This window comes from Oncorhynchus tshawytscha, linkage group LG23, assembly GCF_018296145.1.
Source record: "Oncorhynchus tshawytscha isolate Ot180627B linkage group LG23, Otsh_v2.0, whole genome shotgun sequence".
Taxonomy (NCBI): domain Eukaryota; kingdom Metazoa; phylum Chordata; class Actinopteri; order Salmoniformes; family Salmonidae; genus Oncorhynchus; species Oncorhynchus tshawytscha.
Genome location: NC_056451.1, coordinates 11,426,635 through 11,451,596, shown reverse-complemented (window position 1 = coordinate 11,451,596; position 24,962 = coordinate 11,426,635). Strand labels below are relative to the sequence as shown.

At 43.0% G+C, this 24,962-nt stretch overlaps 1 protein-coding gene across 1 annotated transcript in view; it reads right to left on the bottom strand.

The window, feature by feature from the left end:
• Positions 1–13,489, bottom strand: part of LOC112222985 (OTU domain-containing protein 7B) — a 28,908-nt gene extending 15,419 nt beyond the window's left edge. Inside the window, 1 exon segment of the mRNA XM_024385867.2 lies at positions 13,261–13,489. The gene's annotated coding sequence lies outside the window, so the exon portion shown is untranslated.
• Between the last annotated feature and the right edge of the window lie 11,473 nt (positions 13,490–24,962).

Below are 24,962 nucleotides of genomic sequence, written 5' to 3'. Positions count from 1 at the left end.
TTGGAATATAATAGTGGGCACTTTAATAGTGTTGTTTGACGATAGGTGTTTCCTAGGGGACCCTATAATCATTGGCTACATTGAATGATCTCTTAGCTACTTCATGTAGCTAAAATATTCTTGATTTGCGTTCACCTCTTCAATTTCAAAGATACTGTTGCACAAACAACATGCTGATATAGGTCTACAACATCACTGGTTTTAACTAGCTGTATTGCTAATTAGCTTTCGGTTGCTCTTACTCAGTAAATGTATTAGCTAGCTAGCGATTAGCATTAGCGGCTAACAAGATTTAAGAACAACTTGCTAAAAGTGACAACTGCATCATTGTCATCAACATTGTTGCATATGCTGCATTGACCATGCAGACTGGACGCAAGTGTCTCGTGGTCGAGGATAAACAAATGCGCTCCTTGAGTAGTTAGGCCTGTCTGGAAAGTGGCATAGAGAGTGGAGAGTGATGACTCAAGTAGCAAAGTACACTATAAAAATGGACGTTAGACACTACGCATCCCATTTAACAAACCAAACATTCAAATACCGTTATAGAAGGTAAAGTAAAAACCCAAACCGGCCTGTGCATCAATATGGTAGATCGCAAAAAAACGGTATACCGCACAGCCCTACCATAGCGTACTATATGGTCAAATGTTCCATGTTACGGCTTTGAGGTACTGAAGTTCAAGCTGTGAGTGGACTACCATCCTTGTTACCTGCAGTCATCTAGCCCCACCCATGCCTCAGCTCATCCACCCTCTATTCTTGCCTCAGCTCTGACTCAGTGAATTCTTCACCACCGCACTTGATGAATCATGTTTAAAAAAAACACCCACCCATTTAACACCCATCCCTCTCGCTCTCCCTCTCTTTTTACAACAAAGGCACACAGGCAGGCAAGAGAAGAAAGTCAACAGGACAAAAGGTCTTTCTAAACCAGAGTATTTCCAGTGCCCTCGTTCCAAAGTCGGCCACAAAAAAAAAGCTTCTTTGCAGGGTATCCAACACACTTGCTGTGTAGAAATGCACTGTTATTCACATAGACATCACATCAAGGCTATGTTCACATTGCTTGTACTAGTCTTTTCCCAAAGCCGCTGTGGATAGGAGCCAGCCTACCCTTCAACAAAACTATACAGTGCCTTCTGAAAATACTTCCACATTTTGTTACGTTACAGCCTTATTCTAAAATTGATTAAACACTTATTTTTTTAAACTCAATCTACACACAATACCCAATAAGGACAAACCAAAAACAGGTTTTTAGAAATGTTTGCTAATTTACAACAAAAAATATAAAACTGAAATATCAAATCTACACAAGTATTCAGAACCTTTACTAAGCACTTTTGACAGCGATTAGTCTTCTTGGTACGACACCACAAGCCTGGCACACATGTATTTGGGGAGTTTCTCCCGTTCTTCTCTGCAGATCCTTTCAAGCTATGTCAGATTGGATGGGGAGCGTTGCTGCACAGCTATTTTCAGTTCTCTCCAGAGATGTTTGATGGGGTTCAAGTCCAGGCTCTGGCTGGGCTACTCAAGCCACTTCTGCATTGTCTTGGCTGTGTGCTTAGGATCGTTGTCCTGTTGGAAGGTGAACCTTCGTCCCAGTCAGAGGTCCTGAGCGCTCTGGAGCAGGTGTTCATCAAGGATCTCTGTACGTTGTTCGGTTCATCTTTCCCTCTATCCTGACTAGTCTCCCAGTCTGTGCCATTGAAATACGTCCCCACAGCAAAATGCTGCCACCACCATGATCCACCTTGGGGATAGTGCCAGGTTTCCTCCGGACATGATGCTTGGTATTCAGGCCAATCTTGTTTTCATCAAACCAGAGAATCTTCTTTCTCATTGTCTTTAGTTGCCCATTGGCAAACTCAAAGCGGGTTGTCATGTGCCTTTTACTGCGGAGTGGCTTCCGTCTGGCCACACTACTATAAAGGCCTGATTTGCGGAGTGCTGCAGAGATGGTTGTCCTTTTGGAAGGTCCTCCCATCTCCACAAAGGAACCCTGGCGCTCTGTCAGATTGACCAACAGGTTCTTGGTCACCTCCCTGATTGCTCAGTTTGGCCAGGCGACCAGCTCTAGCAAGAGTCTTGGTGGGTCCAAACTTCTTCCATTTAAGAATGGAGGCCACTGTGTCCTTGGGGACCGTCAATGCTGCAAACATTTTTTGGTATCCTTCCCCAGATATGTCGATTGACACAATCCTGGCTCGGAGCTCTATGTACAATTCCTTCGACATCATGGCTTGGTTTTTGCTCTGACATGCACTGTCAACTGTGGGACCTTATATAGACAGGTGTGTGCCTTTCTAAATCATGTCCAATCAATAGAATTTACCACAGGTGGACTCCAATCAAGTTGTAGAAACATCTCAAGGTTGATCAATGGAAACAGGATGCACCGGAGCTCAATTTAGAGTCTCATAGCAAAGGGTCTGAATACTTATGGAAATAAGCTATTTCTAAAAACCTGTTTTCACTGTGTCATTATGGGGTATTGTGTGTAGATTGCTGAGGATTTTTTATTTGATTTAATCCATTTTAGAATCAGGCTGTAACGTAACAAAAACATGGAAAAATTCAAAAGGTTTGAATACTTTCCGAAGGCACTGTACATCTGTTGGCAAGAGGCTGTGTGAGTATACTCATCATTCAAAAGAGACAGGAGTTGAGTGGACAAGTACTTCTGGCTCTGGTGGTAGGTTAGTGTTTACACTAGTGAGAGAAGCAAAAGCCAGCAGGACAATATCTCCCTAGGCCCTGGCCTCCATACAAAGCCTCTTGTTGTGTTGACTTTCCTGCATCTCATAAAGATAACTTTGACATGATTAGTTTGAGAAACACTATTACACCTACTGCTGGGAGTTGAGCGAACTAAGTCCAACAAATAATGATGTATCAACAGACAAGCTAGTGCCAATGCCTGCTGGTAATGTGTCGCTCTGTGGACAGAATGGACCCAACAGACCAGTGAAAGGACTTTGTTATTACCAGCCTCTAACATCATCCATTCCTGTGGATGTACTCAGCTTCTGACGCATCAACCAGCAGGAGTTCTTGACAATGAGGTGAGGGCCACAAAACTAGGGAAGGGTACCACTAAATTATTAGTTGATGGCTGCTAGGGGTGATTAATCGACAAAGACAACAAATTGATGTCAATATTGTGTCTGCAAATATTGACAGCAATGTAAGAGAACAGGGGTTGAAACTAAGCCAGAATTTCCCAAAAACAGTTTCAATCCTGTTTAGGTTATGTGAGAGACACCCAAGCGATGACCTGACTAGCATAATGGCCCTGCTGCCAGCACAGAACAGTCAGTGATGTGTGCAGGCCAGCTAGGCTTTTGTCTGAGAGGTTACATAATGGAAGCTGCTGCTAGCACGTGGGTGCTGACCCTGGGAGGGGCCTGGATCACTGAAGCAGACATGAAGAGGTCACCACGGCCTGCTGCAGCCATTGTGTGGGCCAGTGGAAGATTCATGGAGGTAAACAAGGGATGGAGACAGCCTCCATTACAGTATAGGCTTCCAGCAGTGAAACTGCAGGCTAACCAAAACAGAGACTTCCACGAGACTGAGAGAAGTCTAATTTAAGCATGTGAAGAACAGACCTACTGCAAGTGACTTAGGAGAAACGAGAGTTGAGTGTAAGCACAGTCAATGTGGTGCTAATCTGACTTTGACTAACAGGTTAGTAGAAAGCTAATGTCAGCAACCCAGAACCTCTGGCCAGCTACTCCATTAGGTTCTGGGTGGAGGACGGGGAGATGTTGGACTAGTGCGAGAAGCGGATCCTGTTTGGCAGCTTCCCACCCCAACCTCACTCTCTCTCTCTCTCGCTCTGCAAGCCTTGGAAAGTCTATGGTCCAAATACACCCGTCCATTCTGGGGTGTATGGGGCGGCAGGGTAGCCTAGTGGTTAGAGCGTTGGATTAGTAACCGGAAGGTTGCAAGTTCAAACCCCCGAGCTGACAAGGTACAAATCTGTCGTTCTGCCCCGTTCTGCCCCTGAACAGTGGTAGGCCCATACCCATGGGCTGGAAGAAAGGTGAAGATGGGTTAGGAAGTGGCACAGTAGTCCGAGGCACAGCAGCTCAGAGATGGCCAAAAACGCTGGAACAACAGCTTAAGCTATTTGGTTAGACTGATTTATGACTTTATGAAGTGGCATACTAGACTGTCAACTATAGCCTGATAAGCTATTACTGTACTTGGAAACCCTGTATCGCATATAAGGCTAGCCTAATCACAGCTTTAAAAGAAAGAGCAAAATCTTATGAGCATGTAATAGCCCCAAGCCTTCCTTGTTATGTACTAATAATCCCTCATTCTCAACAAGTCAAATGACCAGGGATCAGTCAGAAATAGGATCAAGAGATCATAGTGACTAAACAGAGTACAGACACTTCACAACTAGAGGAAGTCAAACAATGGTGTGATTACTGACTGAAGCTGAGCCCACTAGCTCATTACATAACTGCACCGCTACGTCTGAGGAGGCCGAGCTTGTCTGGCGGAGGAAAGAAGTCAAATCAAGCCCATTTACCCAGTTCCTCCTGAGCTTCAGAATACTGCAACTACAGCTAAGCATACCGCACAGCAGCAATGGTCCTTGCTGTACAAGTCAGCATAACGCAGCTCAACTGAAGTAACCTACTTCTTGCTTTGAATAGCTGGAGAAACATAAAAGGCAGGAGCCCTGGACAAAGAAGCATAGTCCGAAACCATAGGCTACACACTACAAGGCAACGAATCGCAGGACATCATAAGAGACAGAGCTGTCCAACATTAGCCCAATGTCATGCTACGCTAAGCAACGTAACACCATGGGAGTCAACACAATGCAAATCATTGAGTGCCCATTAAACATGGCGCAGGAACACAGCAATATCTGTGACCAGACAGGAGCCGAGAAGACACAAGCCCATACTGTAGTATCTGTTCCACATCTCGCCTTTACAATAATCTATTTTTTAAATATTAAATACTCCTGTTCTGCTAGCAAATTGGTGTATTGCTAATGGTACCGTCAATGTTTGTCCATTTGGTTAAGTAAATGTGCTTAACCAGTTCAGGTGGCGAGACTAATGTCTCCAATTTTCAATGCCTTCCAGCTCTTAGCCAAATCAATATTTAATTGGAGTTGGACCATTTTCTCTGGTCAAAGAAAATGTGTTTATGCTGGTCATTGGAGAAAAATCTATCAAATGCACAATTTGAGCTGGAACATTTTCTGAGATGTCAGCGAATGAAAACTACTGATTTGAGTTTATTAGTGAAAAATTGGTTTTCCATAGCAAAGCAAGCTTTAGTTTGGTGTCGATGGCACATACAATACAAACCGTCATTCTGTTACCAAACTTTGCATCTGCTCTATTCTCCCTTCTCCAAATCGAGATCTCAAAATATGGTAATGCAACAACAGGCGCAAGAGTTCGGGTAAACAAAGGGTTGTTACTTGTTTTCCCTTCGAATTAGGCCAGGTCTTTTGGTCATCATCTATTCATTCATGAACTCAGAGATTCCAGTCTTGATCAAGGCTTGGACACCAGCTGAGGTAAGCTGTGCAACTGAATACAAAGGCACACTGCTCATGCGCTAACTGAAAGAGAAAAGGGGGAGAAAGAGATAGAGCTGATGTCAGAGATTCCATGGGATGACCACCCTCAGAGAGGGCATGTTGCTGGAGCCAGGGCTTAGAGATTTCCAGTCATCACCCAAAAAACTGCCCCTTTCACCTTTCCTCTCGTCCACACACACCTGGCTCAGCTCGTCAGCACCAACTCTTTAGCCCCCAAAATGACTCAGATAAAACTAGTCCATAGCAGACTAAGCAATATTAGCATACATCATTTAATCTATTTTGTAAGAACATAGCTAGAAGTTCACATCAACAACATCCCATCTGAAGGAGGCTACAAAACAAAGTGGCATCAAACATTGAATGGCATAAGGGGATCCAACATGTTGTCTAAGCCTTCTGTAAGCATTCAGTACAGCTCGATCCCAGTCTTCCCTCACTCCTTAAATACCCAAGCTTCTCATTCCATGTAATAGCTAACTGTCGACCCTGTATGTTCTAATGTGAAAAAAAGGAGACTTTACGTTTGTACGGTTTGTTACCACAGCTAGAAACGCATGCAGAAAGCCAGCCCCTTATCTGCAAGGTGCCAAAATTACAAGACTTTTCACAGCCTAAAAATACCCCTCCATAATCATGAAACAAACATATCACCTCCCCACTGTGCAAAGTTTTTAAACAGCAGACAACTGAAAGAAAACAGAGGCGGGGAAACAGACAAAAAGTTCCGGCGAGCAAACAAGACAGCTAAGCTATGTCTGCAAGTGTCATGGCTCAGAAGCTTGTCTACAAGAAACACAAAACATCCCTGACAGGCTCCTGCTCACTCTCTCCGGTGTATCTGCTGGACTTCAATAGGTAAATGGGTTATGCCACCAGTAAGGTGTGCAGTGTTCTCTGACAGTGTAGGACTAGCTACTGCAGGCTTTTCAGTAGCAACTCGCAGTGTAGGCTAACTCCAGTAGGGTACAGAAGGGTTAGGGGGCCTGGTAGTCTGTAATTGTTTTGGCAGACAGGGGCACGATTTCCTCGTTGACATGAATGGCAGTAACTGCCAAGTTCAAACAGTTCAAATGTGCAGAGTAATAGCTTTCCAGATAAACTGTTTATCAAAGTGTCTGAGAGCTGACGTCATGGCTAAGCCAAGAATTTGTGGCCGAGGTCTCAACAAAGTTTTACTTACAAACAAACGGTCTTCCTCAAGTGAGGAAAAAAAGGATATCTCAACTCCACCCCCCAGTTCATGATTGGTGGTGGGGGTCATGTGCATATGGCATGGAGTATTTCAGAACAGCCTGTTCTCTCCTCTCCTGCCACCATGCTCCATTGGGCACTTTATTACAGCTGCCCAGTGCCTGGCTTCAGAGGTAACCCTGCCCTGTGCACAGGGCCTGTCGCTGTAGTCAGAGTCAGTCATCAACAGTGAAGCAGTGCTAATTAACAGCCACTCATAGCAGATGGCTTCAGATGGGGATGTGGGATGCCGAGGCAGCAGCCAACAGTACTGACGCCCCTGACATATCCTCCGACCAGTGCTGTGTGCCATGCTGTGTCATGCCACACCATGCCATGCGGTGCTGACCCATGCCATATTGTGCCTTGCTGTGCCATGTAGCAACCTGTGAGGACACAGGGGTAGTTCACAGAGAATGGTCGCAGAAAGGGAGTAACAGGACAATTTACGAGGGCATGTTTGATTTGTGTGTTGTAATGAGACTAGGCCTCCACTTTGTCCCCATCTGCTTACATGTCAATGCTCTTCAATGCTGTGGATAAACAAAATAATATAGCTTGATTCTGTCAGTTGCAGAGTGCGAGCAGAGCGCTGCTATGCCAATGAAGGACTGCAGCAGAATTGTTTAGCTGGACTCAGGGAACAATCTGCCCTGGTTTCAGTATTACCGGAGAACTGCCAACCTAAACTCAGCACACCGTGGGCGGTAACTCCTCATACGGCACTAGCTGCTCTTTATTGAGGTCTTTGTGCAGAAATGCCAGCTTCTGCATCGTCCGAACACAGCTAGCCTATTTGGATGAAATTGTGCAATAAGGCACGGGGGGGGGGGCAATATACATGGCTAAGGGCTGTTCTTAGGCACAACACATCGCGAAGAGTCTGAACACAGCCCTTAGCCATATACCACAAACCCCCGAGGTGCCCTATTGCTATTATAAACTGGTTACCAATGTATTGGGAGCAGTAAAAACATAATGTTTTGTCATACCCATGGTATGATATACCACGGCTGTCAGCCAATCCACATTCAGGGCTCCTCTAACCACCAAGTTTATAAAAGCAATTAAACCCTATGGGGTAGGGCAGTAAGAGGCATGAGACTGAATTTAAAAATGTTGACCAATATATGCTTTCCCCAGTAGCTTAACATGCAAAGGCCATCAATGTTTTGTAGATGCCAATGAGACTTCACAAAAACATGGTTTGTTGTGGGTATAGAACAATGAGCTAAGGCTTACATAACTCACATTTAAAGGGTGGGAGTTAGCTCCTTCAAGCATATCGGATATTTCTTAGAAGCAAACCTGCATCTTTGGCTGCACTGCTCAGTGGAAACAACCACAGGACTAAACAAGAACAGTACACATCCTGACCATATTACAAAACCTGTAAATTAAGTCAAAGTAAAAATCCTATAATAGATTTGTTATGTATATATCTTTTTAAGGAGGCAACAACCTTCTTGTACAAAAAAAGCTGAATACAAAGGTCTTGATATTTGCAATTGTTCAAAGACCTACTACCATTATGATCAGAATGGGCAATATCGAAGTTAATATCTTGAATTTTAAGTCTCCCATTGACATTAGCCTAAATTATGATTAATGCCGAGTTGCACCTGTGGATCTCAAGTCAGAATACTGTCAGCCCAAAATGAATGGTAAATTATCTGTTTGGCTGTGATAGAATTAACTTATTTTCAACATCGGGTAGGCCCATCCTATGTATGTGCAAGGTCCTACCGAACCTGTAAGCAGTCCGTGGCTAGGCTAACGGCAGCGGTTAAACAAGCATTAGCAGTGACAGGCCTGGGCATTAATGCTCATGTGAATCCCCACGTGGTGCTGGCTTAGCAGTCAAGGCAGTTCGGTGGCTTTACGTCACCCTGGGCAAGAGGCTCCTCTCCTGCGGGGATAGGATTACTGCTGTTCTGTCTTGGATCTAGAGTGGAGAGAGTGGGAAGGACTGCTGCTGTGTTGTAGAGGCAGGGTGAGGAGCCAGCGGCCCTGTGATCTTACCATGGCTTCCTTCCGGGTAGAGGGCCCAGTCATGGGGATTGTAGATATTTTTTTTATGTGAGAGGGCAAGCGATTAGCCTCTGTACCCATTCACCCCTCTATTTGGCTATACCCAACAACCTTTTGACCCGGTTGGCACATCCGTAGAGCAATGCGGAGATAATTTTGGGGATGCTTCAGAAAAGCAAAACTGTGAGCATGTGTCCCATTGTTTTATATCAGAACTCAATGTTTTCAACATCCTTCAAATCATACTACAGTGATGCCTCTGAAAAGAGTTGGCACAGCAAAGTTGAGTACAAAACCCCCACAGAAAATGGTAAAATAACCAGTCAGAGTATCCCAAAGCATTGGGCACACGCACCCAGTCTCTGGTTGAACACAAAGGAGGTAGGTACTAGGTAGGGATGTGGGGAGAGGCCGGGGTGTGATTGCTGATGCATGGTTTTGAAGGCCTCGCCACCCTGACACAAACAGCCCTGGCTGCTGTGTCAAAAGGCTGGCAGGCATCCAGGCACGCAGGGGAGGGTGGGGCTGAACAGGGTTTTTATGAGTCGCAGTCTGGGTGCACAGGATCTCAGAGACAAGCTTCCTATTGATCACCCCTCTGCTGAGGAATCATGGGGATGTTTTTTCTTCCAAAGCACATCTGGTACAGTCTTGTCTGGGCCATGATGTGTGCTGGCAAACAAGAATGCAGGGGTGCATGGTGATGGAATTCTAGATGTCTCACATGGCATGGTTATAAAGTCTTATGAAAATGTATGGAGCAGACTATATGTGCTGTGTAAAGCAGTAATTGTGACCACCAGAGCGAACCTGAAGAATAAATCATTGTCGCCTAATTAGAGAATTTCTTCACGAAGGGGGGCAGGATGTGTCCATTCATGTTAACGTTTACATTACATTTGACATTTTCGTAATTTAGCAGACACTCTTATCCTGAGCGAATTCAAAGTTAGTGCATTCATCTTAAGGTAGCTAGGTGAGATAACCACAAACAATATTGCAGTCATAGTAAGCAACTAGGCCTAAGTAATCTCGGTTAACCCAGAACTAAAGTCATGGCGGAATTGGTCAGCTGCTCAATTAAGTTCTCCCAAAATGATGAATTGCCCATGTAGGCCACCTCTACCCTGTTATTTTCAGGAGTCCAGGTTAACTTTGGTAACCGAAGGTCTGACCTCCTTGATGACAGCAACGAAATGCCTATGTTGGCTGGAACATTAAGCTGGCAACAACCAGGATGGAAGGGGTGACTCCTGCATGCATGGGGATACTATAAAAGCCTAGATCTGCATTGCATACCCTGTAGCATTTGGTCGTGGTAGGACAAATTACAATCCTTGAACACAGAGGCAATAAGAGACGCAGAGTCATGCAGTTGTCCCACTAACCTGGAGAAGCACTCAAATATTTACTTATTAATCTGACATTGTTTGTGGGGGTAGAGGGATCCTATGGGAATAGTTTTAATCTACATGGGCCTGGCACTGAAGCTGACACTGGATCCTTGAAACAAACTCTTACTGAACAGCTGTTTGGGGGAGCACAGCGAGAGACCGCTTTAAAATTGTATCTCTAGACTAGGTGTTGCTGCGGTAGCAGGGTTCCACACTGAAATATAATATTCAGTCTCTCCTAACCCACAGAGACAGTTATGATGGCTAAAGCCAACCAACACAATGGTAGGCTAAATGCCTGTGTGAGAGAGAGATGAAGAGGGGGTTTAGCCTTAACTCATAACTTCACATATGTAACACTTCAGAGCATTTATAAACTGTACAGTGACAAACCATTTAGACTAGAGCTTTGAGAGTGCTAGATAAGGAGAGTGGAAAGGGGGAAAGGATCCTAAAGGACAAATGGATGGACTCTGGGTTTCTCGCTCCACAGAACTGTTCGAATAAGACATGAGTGCTCACAAGGGAACTGCACACAGATCTGTCATGTGTGGATGACTTCACTGTGCGTCACACATAGGCTAAAGGACACCAATAAACTAGACAAGCACACCCTGAAAACTTCCACAATGCTCAACTGGTGATAAAACATAGAAGCAAATTATGACGTCACCAGGTCAATAGGATAATCCCTTGCCTTCATGGATTATGGTGATAATGCTCTGTCATCAGTGTCATATTTCTCCCACCTGTGATTCAGCCAGCCATCCAGTTTGACAGTGTAGTGTTTATAAATCGAGGAAATTTAGAGGCAAAAAAAACAAAACATTTGAATGTTGGTGGAGAAGCATGAAACATTGCAAATTAAGCCATGAACCACAGATTTTCCATGTTTCATTGTCAAGTGTCAAAGGGCTCTATGCAAAACAACTAGTGATCACTGTCAAACAAATGCCTTCAGAACACCATTTTGTTCTATGTGATGCTGTTGTTTTTTTTTTTTTTTTTTTTGGTGTAACATATTTGACATTTACTGCTGGATTAAAACAGTCCTTCACAGTGTCTTAGTTGTACTAGAGAATCTCAATATCACAGAGGGACACTATACAGTCTCCCCAAAAGATGTTCTCGGGTGTTCTGTGTGACGCTGTATGATCAATGCGTTCCTTGAAAAGGGGAAGACTTGTGTAACGAAGCCTGACGATGCAAACTTGCACTCACACCCTAGCAGTCTGCTCACTGGGGAACACTCCTCTTGCCAGTTAGCCCATCCATTTTGCCTTTCAAGCATCCCCCTGCATTGCCATTGAAATGAGTAGAGGTGGGAGGGCTAGATGCATTTCTTCCTCCCACTGCAATAATAGATCCTTCAGAATTTCACTGTGCTTGTGCGCTCCCTCTGATTTCTACTTGTACTACTATAAAAAAGCATTTGCTGCATTTGTCCCTTTTGTTTCCTTTCTCTCCCCAAACGGTAGGCTCGATTGACTAGTGTTTTAATGCAAATGATCACAACTTGAACGACAACCACATGGTCTTGAGTGAGAATTTTCTTGCCAAATCACAGATATCATAACAACTCCCAAAATGATGCTTCATCTGGCAATGATCATGTAATGCATAGCGTACTTGTAGTGGGTGCAAGACACACATGGGTTCAAGTCAAAGTGCATACAAACAGCAGTCAGAAAGCTGCAGGGAAGGTAGAGTTGCTAAGGTTTAGACTACCCTCATTTCTTCTAACAATGTGCCTTCTTTAAATAATGAAACAGAGAAAAGGCCGTGTAGGCCTAAGAAGTGAAGAGCATGTCTCTGTCCTACTTTTATGTTGCAGGATGGCTGCCTATACCAGACTACAAGCAAACAAAATCAATTGTAAATAAAGAGCTAAATAAAGTCAAAGTGTAATGCTACCCTTTCATTGTAGTGGTGTTGGCAATGGCACAATGCATAGTTTACATAATGAGGAGAGGTCTTTACATAAACATATACACTGTGGAGCTGCCAAAGCCTATGTCACTGGTTTTAATCGTCAGGGAAGAATATTAGTGACCCACTGAAATGTATTGTCAATGTTTTACAATTAACTAAGCAATAGCCTAAATATAGGCCATCATTAAACTCTGGGGCAAATAACTATAAAGCAGGAGTCCCTTGTATTAATATAACATTTGATACGCTCTGCATGTCTATGGGTTTACTTTAAAACGTTAATTATAGCAAGCAACCGGGCTACGATTTGCTGAATATTTCACCAACAATTGACTGACAGAGGCCTCCCGTTTGAAGTTGCTCATTCCTTAAATGGATTCATAGACCTAACGTTAGATGGGGAGAGAATGATACAAGGCGAGTTGTATGAGGGTACAAGGAGAGAGTATAATGGCTAACTAATCAGCTAACTAGTTAGCCCAAAAATGTAACGTTACTAAAGGAGCCGACTGGTATGTGTAAGTCGTCTATGAATGGGCTAAGCGTTAGCTAGCTAAATTTGTTAACGAACCTAACGTTAGTTAACTAAGCATAGTGCATATTCGTCCTATCCTTCTCTGACTAACTAGGCAGATGGGCAAGAAAGAAAACTAGCCAGCTAGCTAACGTTAATGTTAGCAAAGTTATCCTGCACGTAGTTAACTAACGCTAGCTAGCAAGGCACAGTAACCGAAGCAACATTGTTAACGCGACATATTGCTAGCTAGCCCGTTACTAACGCAAGTTACGTTGATAAGTCTAGCTAGCTAGTAGCTAAATGGGTTATAAGGCTGGGCTGACTAGCTAACGTTAGCTAGGTAACTTAGTTAGCTAGTTCATGTTTTAGCCGTCTAGGAGTCTCCCACTTAAAACTTCCCATTTAATGAGTTAGCGAGCTAGTTCCTTCCAACTCAACAAAAAGGTTCATACAAAGCCAGCTACGGGTCGTCCTGTCCAAAATGTTGCCAGCTAGCTATAATGTTACAAGCTAAAGTCGTTAGCAAGGATAGCTAGCTAACAGTTGAGTGTCCCTTGTCTGCTTACCTTGAGCGGCTTCGCAGATATTTCTTTCATCGTCCCATAATGGTCCTCCTCTCGACAAATATTGTGAAAACCAAGTTTATTAGACCAGTTTTTCCTGACTTTGAGCTAATACTGAGGTTGCAGTCTACAATTAATCCAAAACAAGACTCAAAGACAAAGTAGTTTCTTACTTACAACAACAACAATGTCAACCAAGGCGCTTCTGAGTCGGGCCAGCTGAGGTAGCCAAATTATGTCGCCTGCCAATCGCAAAACAGACTGATGTTGACTGACAATCCAAAACACCAATGACCACACGATATTTTTTGACTGAAACGTCCAAGTGTAGCTAACGTCAAATGGAAAAGGGAGAGTGGGGGAACCTTCATACGCCGATTGGCTGCAGAGAAAGTAGAGGCAGGCAATCGATTCAAGGCTCGGGATGGGACGGGAACTGTTCCTTCGATGAGGTCATCTGGGTGATGTAGCTAATGTGCAAACTTGTGCCTTCAGAAAGTATTTATACCCCTTGACCTATTCCACATTTTGTTGTGTTACAGCATGAATTGGGTTGACTCTGGGCCAAGAGTGTGGTGGAGATTGAGGTTCACTAGAATAAGGATAATTAGAACGTTTCTGTCAGCAAAGAGCCACAAAGCCAAAGTCTCACCTCCCTAAATGGCCTCCCATCGCTCAGCAATAAGATAACTCTATTCTACATACTAAACAGGACATATTTGGGAAAGGTCTTTTGTAGCACAAGGAAAAGTAATGTACATGATCAAAACTCTTCAAAACAGGGGTTTGGCTCAGATTTTCAATAGCCTAGTAAAGTTGTTTAAAATGTTAACATTTCATTTATCTTCAATATTTATAGAGTAATGTTGAAAACTAAAGATATGTGCGATTATAATACTTTATGACTATATATTTGTAAAAAAAAATATCTCCCTTTTTTTAACTCTAAATATACAAAAAAAGTATTCATTTTATGAATTGAACATACTAAAACCTACATTAGATATATAAAATCTGTATTTTTTACAAAAACACTGCACTAATTCAAAACTGATTAAATGTTTTTTTCTCACCTATGTACACACAATACCCCATAAATGACAAAGTGTAAACCTGTTTTTAGAAATGTTTGCAAATGTATTGAAAATGAAATACATTAATATCTCATTTAAATAAGTATTCACACCCCTTTTCTATGCTCCAAATTGAGCTCAGGTGCATCCAATTTCCTTTGATCATCCTTGAGATATCACTTCAACTTGAATGGAGTCTACCTGTGGCCAATTAAATTGTTTGGACAGGATTTAGAAAGAAACACCCCTGTCTGTATAAGGTCTCACAGTTGACAGTGCATGTCAGAAGATTTTGAGACAAGACAAGTGTTTACACCGGGTGCTGAGTCGAGATGGCCTGTAAGATGGTGGACAGGGAAAAAAAGGCTGAAAGTGGAACATATCATGAGTAAATATGGAGTGGGGGATTTCACAAGCCTTCTGGAAGATCTGATGAAGGAGAAGATGGTGGGCAGAGAAGGGAAAAAAAGGAGAAAGGTGTCAAATTTTTTGAGTGAATATGGAATAGAAGATCACACAGAACTTTTGTAAGAGCTACAGAAGGAAATTGAGAGTGACGAGAGTGAGGATGAATTAAATGTGGTGGCCGGTGCAGTGGTGACCGCTGAAAAGGAACTGAGTGTAGAAGGAAGCGATGTTGTGAGGAAGGTTGCCATCAAGTGGAAAAAGAGGGATATGTGCTCCGGTAGCTCAGAGATGGAACCTGACAAGAGTGAGGGTGAAGCACCTGTGGGGAGGACTGCCAAGTTCGTGCCTCATTCTGATGATGACAGGGATGATTCTGTCCCAGTGGGAGTGAAATTTGTGGAGAGAATGGATCCTTGCATTCTAGCTGATCCATTTGTGGTGTCAGGTTGGATGGAGAAGAGGTTGGAGACTTGAGTTGGTGAAAGTAACTCGAAGTGGACTTTATTATGTTTCTAACGTCGAGAAGGAGCGGGCGCACAGGACTACGGTACTAGGGATAATAACTGTGACTTGCTTTGCTCTTCAGAGCAGGGTGCCGTTGCAAGGAGAGATAACGTGGGTAGCATTAAGTTTTGAGGAAGATCAGCTTTAATGGAAGATTCCTAGTGTCTGTGACGCCTGTCATTTGGTGTGATGCAGACCCAGTGGAGAGCATGGTGAAACAGAAGATGTCTGCCCTGCTGAGTTTTGAGGCAGAGTCTTTGCCTGACAAGGTGAAATTAGGATGTGTTATCTCGTGAGAGCTTTTATTTCCGAAAATACTACAATGTTTTAGGTGCCAAGCTTATGGTCATGTTGCAGCAGTGTGTAGGAGGAAGATTCCTAGATGTAAGAAGTGTGCAGGAGGTAATGAGATGAAGGAATGTGTAGTATCAGTGGAGAAAGTAATATGTGTAAGCTGTGGGGGTGCCTATGGGGCTAGAGATCGGAGGTGTCCGGTGAGAGAAAGATAGGTTGCCATGGTCAGAGTAGTATAGAAAGTGTGTATGCTGGAGCAGTGAAAACAGTGGTAGAGGAAGATAGGTACAAGGTGAGGGATCCTGAAATGATTCCTGTGAGTATGCAGAGACCAATAGAGAGGGCTGGGAATAATATGTGCTTCAGTAAGGTGGGTTTCTTAGCATTGATTGTCAACTGTACTGTACAACTGGAACATAAGTTACAGAAAATTGAGGTTGTGTGGTGGCAGCTGCAGCGAAGAACTTGGGATTGTGAGGATTTACTGCAGAAGATTTCCAGGGGATGTTGAGTGGAGTTAATAAAGCCACATACAAACATGGTCTCTTGTTTGCTTTCTTGAGTAAGGCAGCTCAAAAATGCAAGTGTTTCAGCCTAGCACAGTTCTTTCTGAGGTGGTGGTGCTGCCAGCAGATAAAATGGAGCATAGCGGTTGGTAATGTTCTCTAGTTGTGCAGTGATTGGATCATTGTCCTGTCACTGACACCATGTCAACGCAAAATCTACGGGTAGAGCTTGAAAGTCAAGCCTCTTGGGTGCTGCCAGAGTTACATTAGAAGTGCCCATCCAAGAAGGCTCAAGGTCATTGGCTACAGATAAAATGACGTCAAATCATGTTATATCTACCGTAGCTTTGATTGGACTGATCATGTCAACGTCATATTTTCCAAATCTTAGCTAGCAAGCTAGAAGTCGTCATCATGAATCAATTCGACAATCTACTGGCAACTCCTTTTCAATCCTTGTCATATGAAGAGAGATAATGAAGAGAAATTATAGATAAAACTTATCAGTGCTCATTGGCCATTGGACATAACATTACACAACAAGTTGGAAATCACAAATTCAACAATGAGTGGTTTGGAAGGAATCAGTGGGTAACTGCAAGCATTGCAAAGCAATCACTAGCCTGTTACTCATGGGGGTGGGTTTGTGGTCCAAGTATGGGTTTAAGGGTCTCTTTTCCAAGCATAAAATGATAAACATTCAACATTGGCCATACTGTCAATCCAGCATGACTTCTGCTTTGCTCAAAACAACTAGAAACTCTGAACTGGGAAATCTCAGACTTCAGTGAGTTCAAGACAACTGGGAACTTGGAAGAATATGAGCTCAGACTGGGAAAATACGTTTTCTCCGAATTGCATGATGGAAATCTGGCCTCTTTCTAGAGCTCTGACCTGAAGACCACTGACTTCATCATGATTCAACCTTGTTGTCTTGAAAGCACCATAAATCCAGAGAATTTCCAAATTTGATGACAACGTTTGATGACAAAATTTGCCCATGAAAGACCGCCACCCCACCTTCCTGTTCAAGTGAGCACAACAGAACAAGGTAAGTCCAAACATGTATTGTGTGATACTGCATAAATGATGTAATATGCCAGGGAGATATGTATACTGTAGATAAGAATGTAATACAAAGTGTATTTTGTGTAGTAAGCTGTTAGTAGCCCATGTGCCTCACCCTAATAATTTGGTCCCTTTTCCCTTCATAATTTAGCCAACTGTTCTGACTTGTTGGTGCACCTATAGCCTGTTTTAGAGAAATGTCATCATTGAATATTATAAGAGCTTTCATTGTCTGCTTAAATACCCCCTTTTATTTATCCTACGGTTCTGACTTGGTGCACAGGGAGAATACTGAAAGAAAGAGCCATGTTCTGAATTCTGTCGCTGTACATTTCAAAAGTGCTGACAAATATAGTTGTATTGACTATGTTTGTACTGGCTCGCTTATTAATGTCTTAATCGAAATTACGGATTGCCTCTTATCCGCTCGTAGTCCCCTTATGCCATAGTGTGTACATCGCAATTGTCGCAATTAAGCAAGTCAGCTATCTTAGCTATGTTTTTTTTAAGTTAGTAAATGAGGCTGAATGAACTGCTTTGCTACCAGACAAGGCTCTGCTGATAGCCAGGTGTAGCAGTGGTAAGGTGTTGGGACATCTTTATGTAGGCCCTAACAGTTTGTGGGCACCGTTTGTCACCGTTATAGTGCAATTAATGTATTTTAGTGTTATAGAGGCTTTGCAGGCATGCATCCAAAACATTAAAATATTTTGCCCCACCAATATTTACATGCTATAATCGTCACTGGATGATGCATATAACTGGGGAAGGGAATAACACAATTTCTACAGTGTTGAATGTTTCTAAGAACACAGTGGTCACCATCATTGGGAAATGGAACAAACATGGAACTACCCAGACTCTGCCTAGAGCGAGCCATCGGGCCCAACTGAGCAACCAGGCAAGAAGGACCTTTGTCAGAGAGGTGACCAAGAACCCAATGACCACTCTGACAGAACTACAGAGTTCCTTGGCTGAGATGGGAGAACCTGCCAGAAGGACAACTGTCTCCAAAGAACTTCATCAATCTGGGATTTATGTGAGTGGCCAGATGAAAAGCACTCCTGAGAAAAAGGTACATGACAGCACGCCAGGGGCCTCATTTATAAACCGTACATATGTGCAAAATATAGTTTCCGCGCAAAAGTTCACATGTATACAAATGTCCCTCCATGCAAACTTTAGACCATGCACACGCTGGCAAGTAAGTATTTTGTGCAAAAGCTGATTCATAAAAAAAAAAATTAAAAACAGGAAAACAGACAACAAGAATGCAACCATTCTTGTTTTAGATTTTATTTTTAGAATCTAAAATGAATAGACAGCAATATTTTCCCAATTTATTTTAATTCATAACCATTGCAAAATATATTCCTCACTTTTTCTGGCCATGATGGGTTCATATTCCCGAAGAAGCCATATAACAAATGACCATGCGCATCTCTCATTTAATTTGACCTAGTAGCCTATAAATATATAGGCTATATGTACTTCAAGGTTTGCAATATCATAGGCAGTGCGGTTTCTAATGCCGGTATACACTCGAATTTAACAGCTAGTCTTTCACATTGAAGTAGGCCTATGTATCACATTTCAAGTTACGTGCACAAGTACAGTGAAACACCTTTCTTGCAATGCTCTTTCCCAAAAATGCAGTAATCAATAACAATAGTAGGCCTGCTATAAAATAAATAATCCAACTAGAACAAAAACACACGAGAAATAGAACTGTAACTACAATAAGTACTGTAATTGCATTATTTTGTAGCTTGCCCAACAATGTTTCAGAATTTGCGGGCAGTTCATCCTATTTTATTTAGGTTGTCGAAAGTCGATGCAAAACATTGTTGAATTCAAACGATCTTCTGACAGGTCCACGACAATTTGCCATTGTTTTCACTTTAAGAAACGCATTTACTTTAAGAAACACATTCATTATCCAGATATAGCATAAATTACTGATAAAGATTCAAACGTTCTGCCAACACAGTAAATAGACCGGTAGTATAAGTAACATATTTGACAGTATGGGCTGCAGTATTGCTGTGCCGCAGCATGTGCTATATGGGCGCGACATCATTGCCTATTTAATGTCAGACCCTATAAAAAGGCAGGGCATATAAACCCAATAATCTATTGATAAACGTAATATTAAACAACAATTTGTGTTTTGGCTACGGTGGCCTAATGCCAATAGTTACAAATTATACAGCAAATAAAGGGCTTTATTGCCGTCATAAAAGATGAAAGGAGGCGTTTTTAGGCAGAGTTTTAATGCTCATTCACACAAGCACAATTTTACCACAGGTCTGATTTATAAAGGAAACATGGGTATGTATGGCGTGTGCCAAGTTTATGAACGTCAACATTTGTACCTGCACTGACTGGCGCAAGCAGAAATTTACGCAACTGTTTTGAGGCCCCTGGTGATTGCAAAAGGCACGAGAAAGACTGAGCTCATAAGACAAATGTAACTCTGACCTGAATTCAAAGTGCTATGCACAGCTCATCACCTGTTTAACACCATCCATACCATGAAGCATTGTGGTGGCAGCAGCATCATGCTGTTGGTATGTTTTTCAGTGGCAGGGACTAGGGGACTGGTAAGGAAGGGTGCACTGAAACTCTTCCCTGTATATTTACAGCATTATACTGGCATCACAGTTGCCAGTTTAATACTGTAATTTTGCTTTACAGCAGTGATGCTGTAATATAGTTTACAGTACTATTTTCTTTACTGTAAAACATATTACAGCATCCCTGCTGTGAATTTACAAATACAGGCAAATCCTTGATGAGAACCTGCTTCAGAGTGCAAACAACCTTAGGCTGGGGCAAAAATGAGCATTCCAACAGGACAATGACCCTAAGCATACAGCCAAAGCAATGCTGGAATGGCTAAAGAACAGGAATGTGAAAGTCCTTGAGTGGCCCAGCCAAAGCCTAAACTTGGTTCCCATTGAAAATCTGTGGAAAGACTTGAAGATTGCTGTTCACCGCCACTCCCCATCTAACTTAACAGAGCTGGAGAAAATCTGCAAGGAAGAATGGGAGAAGTACAAATCTGATAGACATACCCAAGATGACTCAAAGCTGTCGCCACCAAATGTGCTTCTACTACAAACTATTGACTCAGGGGTGTGAATATTTAAATTAGAAAACATTTCTAAAAACTGATAACATAGATAATTAAGATGTTTTATTTGCATAATGTGCTTATGTGAGATACTTGTCATTAGAATGTATCCCTTTGGACTATAGTGTTGGCAGTTGCACTTTTCCCTCAGCTGGGGCTCAGTCACCTGGGGCCCAGATAGGGAGAGGTCAGGCTTGTCTTTCACATGTCCCTGGTGCTATGCGGAATATCAGAAAAGGAAGAGGACAGAATGGAACATTGTCTTCATATGTGAATGTGTCTTTACCTATTCTTAAACAATGTGAAGGGATGGCGTGATTAATGGGGAACCAATTACTTGTCTTCACAATGTCTGTGTGCTTATCCTGGGATAGTGTATGACCTAGAGGCTCACTCCCCTCAGTGGACTTGTCCAGGAGTGGGGTCAAGAGGGGTTTACTTGAGATGGGAGTATCTAGAGTTGACAATTGAGTTATGCCTTGGATGAGGTAATAGTTCTGTGCTATGAAGGGCAGGGAACAAGATTAGAACCTCGTTTTAGGAAACAAACTGAATGATAATTTATAACGAATGCTATCTGGCTATGGGATACTCCTCTCTCTCAAGTAAGTATTTTTTTGTGAACAGTTCCTAAGATCTGTGATTTGTCATAAGTTGAGAGGGGTGTATCTTGGCTATAAAAGATCTTTGTACTTTTCTGTTGGTACTTTTCAATGGTTCATTAGAGATAAAGCACCATTGAAAGTCAAAAAGGGCTATTGCGCAAGGATTCTCTTAGAATGGCGGGGATCTATGTATTTCAGAACTACACTGTACGTTCCATGTGTGGAACCTAACCTCTTGGTTTAAACTGAGCTTTTTTTGTTTAATTTCTGTTTGTAAGTTTGTTTAAAATGTATGTATTGAGAGATGCAATGATGGTGATGGGGTGAGAGAAGCACAGAGCGGGAAGAGGAAAATGGTGTACGTATGTATGGGTGTGTATATGTGTGTGTGTGCGTGCGTGTATGTATGCGTATGTGTGTGTATATGCATGGGTATATGTATGTGTGTGTATGTATGTATGTATGTGTATATATATGCACGTAGATATGTGTAAGTGGGTGCTGTTTTTCTTGTTTTTGTTCTGTGTGCTTTGTCTCTGTTGTTGTTTCTCTTAATATGGGTGAAAATTGTGAAATTCCAATAAAAATACTGTTACAAAAAAAAAAGGGCTATTGCAAATCAAATCAAATCCAATTTTATTTGTCACATACACATGGTTAGCAGATGTTAATGCGAGTGTAGCGAAATGCTTGTGCTTCTAGTTCCGACAATGCAGTAATAACGAACAAGTAATCTAACTAACAATTCAAAAAAAAAAAAAAAACTACTGTCTTATACACAGTGTAAGGGGATAAAGAATATGTACATAAGGATATATGAATGAGTGATGGTACAGAGCAGCATAGGCAAGATACAGTAGATGATATCGAGTACAGTATATACATATGAGATGAGTATGTAAACCAAGTGGCATAGTTAAAGTGGCTAGTGATACATGTATTACATAAGGATGCAGTCGATGATATAGAGTACAGTATCTACGTATGCATATGAGATGAATAATGTAGGGTAAGTAACATTATATAAGGTAGCATTGTTTAAAGTGGCTAGTGATATATTTACATCATTTCCCATCAATTCCCATGATTAAAGTGGCTGGAGTAGAGTCAGTGTCATTGACAGTGTGTTGGCAGTAGCCACTCAATGTTAGTGGTGGCTGTTTAACAGTCTGATGGCCTTGAGATAGAAGCTGTTTTTCAGTCTCTCGGTCCCAGCTTTGATGCACCTGTACTGACCTCGCCTTCTGGATGACAGCGGGGTGAACAGGCAGTGGCTCGGGTGGTTGATGTCCTTGATGATCTTTATGGCCTTCCTGTAGCATCGGGTGGTGTAGGTGTCCTGGAGGGCAGGTAGTTTGCCCCCGGTGATGCGTTGTGCAGACCTCACTACCCTCTGGAGAGCCTTACGGTTGAGGGCGGTGCAGTTGCCATACCAGGCGGTGATACAGCCCGCCAGGATGCTCTCGATTGTGCATCTGTAGAAGTTTGTGAGTGCTTTTGGTGACAAGCCGAATTTCTTCAGCCTCCTGAGGTTGAAGAGGCGCTGCTGCGCCTTCCTCACGATGCTGTCTGTGTGAGTGGACCAATTCAGTTTGTCTGTGATGTGTATGCCGAGGAACTTAAAACTTGCTACCCTCTCCACTACTGTTCCATCGATGTGGATGGGGGTGTTCCCTCTGCTGTTTCCTGAAGTCCACAATCATCTCCTTAGTTTTGTTGACGTTGAGTGTGAGGTTATTTTCCTGACACCACACTCCGAGGGCCCTCACCTCCTCCCTGTAGGCCGTCTCGTCGTTGTTGGTAATCAAGCCTACCACTGTTGTGTCGTCCGCAAACTTGATGATTGAGTTGGAGGCGTGCGTGGCCACGCAGTCGTGGGTGAACAGGGAGTACAGGAGAGGGCTCAGAACGCACCCTTGTGGGGCCCCAGTGTTGAGGATCAGCGGGGAGGAGATGTTGTTGCCTACCCTCACCACCTGGGGCGGCCCGTCAGGAAGTCCAGAACCCAGTTGCACAGGGCGGGGTCGAGACCCAGGGTCTCGAGCTTGATGACGAGCTTGGAGGGTACTATGGTGTTGAATGCCGAGCTGTAGTCGATGAACAGCATTCTCACATAGGTATTCCTCTTGTCCAGATGGGTTACGGCAGTGTGCAGTGTGGTTGAGATTGCATCGTCTGTGGACCTATTTGGGCGGTAAGCAAATTGGAGTGGGTCTAGGGTGTCAGGTAGGGTGGAGGTGATATGGTCCTTGACTAGTCTCTCAAAGCACTTCATGATGACGGATGTGAGTGCTACGGGGCGGTAGTCGTTTAGCTCAGTTACCTTAGCTTTCTTGGGAACAGGAACAATGGTGGCCCTCTTGAAGCATGTGGGAACAGCAGACTGGTATAGGGATTGATTGAATATGTCCGTAAACACACCGGCCATCTGGTCTGCGCATGCTCTGAGGGCGCGGCTGGGGATGCCGTCTGGGCCTGCAGCCTTGCGAGGGTTAACACGTTTAAATGTCTTACTCACTTCGGCTGCAGTGAAGGAGAGACCGCATGTTTTCGTTGCAGGCCGTGTCAGTGGCACTGTATTGTCCTCAAAGCGGGCAAAAAAGTTATTTAGTCTGCCTGGGAGCAAGACATCCTGGTCCGTGACTGGGCTGGGTTTCTTCCTGTAGTCCGTGATTGACTGTAGACCCTGCCACATGCCTCTTGTGTCTGAGCCGTTGAATTGAGATTCTACTTTGTCTCTGTACTGGCGCTTAGCTTGTTTGATAGCCTTGCGGAGGGAATAGCTGCACTGTTTGTATTCAGCCATGTTACCAGACACCTTGCCCTGATTAAAAGCGGTGGTTCGTGCCTTCAGTTTCACACGAATGCTGCCATCAATCCAAGGTTTCTGGTTAGGGAATGTTTTAATCGTTGCTATGGGAACGACATCTTCAACGCACGTTCTAATGAACTCGCACACCGAATCAGCGTATTCGTCAATGTTGTTGTCTGACGCAATACGAAACATCTCCCAGTCCACGTGATGGAAGCAGTCTTGGAGTGTGGAGTCAGCTTGGTCAGACCAGCGTTGGACAGACCTCAGCGTGGGAGCTTCTTGTTTTAGTTTCTGTCTGTAGGCAGGGATCAACAAAATGGAGTCGTGGTCAGCTTTTCCGAAAGGGGGCGGGGCAGGGCCTTATATGCGTCGCGGAAGTTAGAGTAACAATGATCCAGGGTCTTTCCACCCCTGGTTGCGCAATCGATATGCTGATAAAATTTAGGGAGTCTTGTTTTCAGATTAGCCTTGTTAAAATCCCCAGCTACAATGAATGCAGCCTCCGGATAAATCGTTTCCAGTTTGCAGAGAGTTAAATAAAGTTCGTTCAGAGCCATCGATGTGTCTGCTTGGGGGGGGATATATACGGCTGTGATTATAATCGAAGAGAATTCTCTTGGTAGATAATGCGGTCTACATTTGATTGTGAGGAATTCTCCGCTTCGCGAAAGTCATATTCTTGGTCGTACTGATGGTGAGTTGACGCTGCTCTTATGTTCAGTAGTTCTTCTCGACTGTATGTAATGAAACCTAAGATGACCTGGGGTACCAATGTAAGAAATAACACGTAAAAAAACAAAAAACTGCATAGTTTCCTAGAACGCGAAGCGAGGCGGCCATCTCTGTCGGCGCCGGAAGTAACAGAGTAACATATGTTACAGTAACAGAGTAACATATGATAACATATGATAAATTGTATGTGTGTATAATTGATTACCAGTGATAATAATGAAAGTAATGCTGAGAATATAATAAGATACAATTTAAACCACCCCTTCATAGACATACGTAGGTTTTGATTTGGTATCTTTAATGGATAATTTGATAAAGATGAGGTTTTAAGCATTATTAAACTGTATACAAAATCTGGGCAATTGTGCTCTAGAAACTGATTGGAATGAATCTTACCCTAACGATGTAACTATAAATGCTTATTGGATTATCTCCGTCTGGGTACAACATTTGAAATTAAACTGTTTTATTTTTTCTTCCCAGTATGAGAGGAGTTGCGGGATTTATTGAATAAACCGTTTTCCATAAAGTTAGAGAGAATTAAGATGGACTCTCGATGTAATT